At 39.4% G+C, this 1,710-nt stretch overlaps 1 pseudogene; it reads right to left on the minus strand.

Moving 5' to 3' along the window:
- Positions 1-457: 457 nt before the first annotated feature.
- LOC114039058 lies at positions 458-1,246 on the minus strand (annotated as a pseudogene).
- Positions 1,247-1,710: the final 464 nt, after the last annotated feature.

Genomic DNA, 1,710 nt, shown 5'->3' on the forward strand with positions numbered 1-1,710 from the left:
ACAAACTTCACATTTCCTAGCCCCTTATGACATGAGGTTAATTCCTCAGCTTCAGGACCTTCTTGCTGCAATTCTCTTTTCCTCTGAGAAATGTAATTTTTTTCCTTGAAGTTTTATTTATATTTTTTGTTTTTATATCAGCCATTTGGGGATATCCTTTCCCTATCCTCCAATCAGTGAGTCTTCCAATGTAACAAAGAAAAGCAGATAAGCAAAACCAATATAGCTACATCTTCTAACATTTTATGAAATGTTCATACCCAAAGTACCCTAATCCAAGGAAAGAAGAGAAAGGCATTCATGGCTTGTTCAATTTCACTTCATAAGACTGAGTTATTTAAACTACTTATTTCTTGTTTTGTATATTTTACATTCTTTAGAGCAATCACATTTTTTAAAAATTATATTGTAATATCTTAATTTGATTGAAACCCTACAAATTCTTATCTGCAACCATTTAGCCACTGCTCTGCTTAGTTGCCAATCTCTTGTTTCTTTCTTCAGCAATTGTAAGGTGGATACCCTTTCCTCCGAGAAGAGAGATCCAAAGCTTATTACCTTTGCCAATAACAAAAATGTTTGAGAGTCTAGTGGCAAAACTATTGCCATTGGCATCTTTTACATGGACAACATCAAAAGAGCCAAGATGTTTCTCTCTGTTTGTGATCACACCAATTCAACCCAAATTAGCTCCACTGATTTGCCATACATTGGTTACAAGTATCAAACTTGATGAAATTAGTGATCTTGCCAGTTTCTAAATCACTCTGAACTGTACCATTCATTTTCATGAGAGGATCTGGGTAAGGGATAGTACAGGCATCATGGGTCAATGATGGTGAATACCTTTTATAGCCATGAAGATTTTTTTCACTTTGCACAATTTATATTTAGCCTCCTCAGCTGTGATATGATGAAGGCACAGTGTCCTTTTGTGTCATAAACCAGATAGAAATGTTCACCTGTCTTCTCTATGCTAATGACATCCATAAAGCCAGCAGGGTATGTAATATCAGTGTGGACCTTGCCATCAATCTTGATGAATTTCTGCATGCAGATCTTCTTTACTTTATCTCCAATCAGGGCATATTCGAGTCTGTTTCTCAGGAAAATGATGAGCAGGAGACACTCTCAGCTTGTGGGGACCTGCGGATGGTCTTGGAACAAAAACTCCCGTTAACTTATCCAGCATCCAGTGCTTTGGAACTGCTACATGCTTCCAATGCTTTTTGGGACCACGAGCCATGGCTACGCTGTACCTGAGATAAAGTGGGAAATTTACTCGGCTGTAGGGTCAAAGGCTCTGTCTACTCATGAGCTGCATGTGTTTGGCCATGTCACTTCACCCTTCTGGGCCTCAGCATCTTTACCAGCAGCACAACTCGCTGATCCCAGGCCTGGGCTTTGAGCAAGAAATGTCTTTTAAAGAAAGATCTCCCTGCAGGTAACTGGCATCTGACTCTCAAATCCAGAAACCCTCAAACTTGAGACTTTATTCACAAAGCTGGTACTTAAAAGGAAATCTCCCTTTTCTTGCTAGAAGACTAGATGCCATGATCATATTGCCTAGGGGATTAAAAAATCTCCACTCTACAGAGGAGATTAGGGTCCAGAAATAGTTCTTTGAACTCCTTTCTCAAGCAGCGTGCTATCACATATTGTCTCACTGGCATGTGCTTCTGCTGTGGTTCATTGTATCTACTTCTGGCA

Source organism: Vombatus ursinus, unplaced genomic scaffold, assembly GCF_900497805.2.
Source record: "Vombatus ursinus unplaced genomic scaffold, bare-nosed wombat genome assembly UNPS02011591.1, whole genome shotgun sequence".
Taxonomy (NCBI): domain Eukaryota; kingdom Metazoa; phylum Chordata; class Mammalia; order Diprotodontia; family Vombatidae; genus Vombatus; species Vombatus ursinus.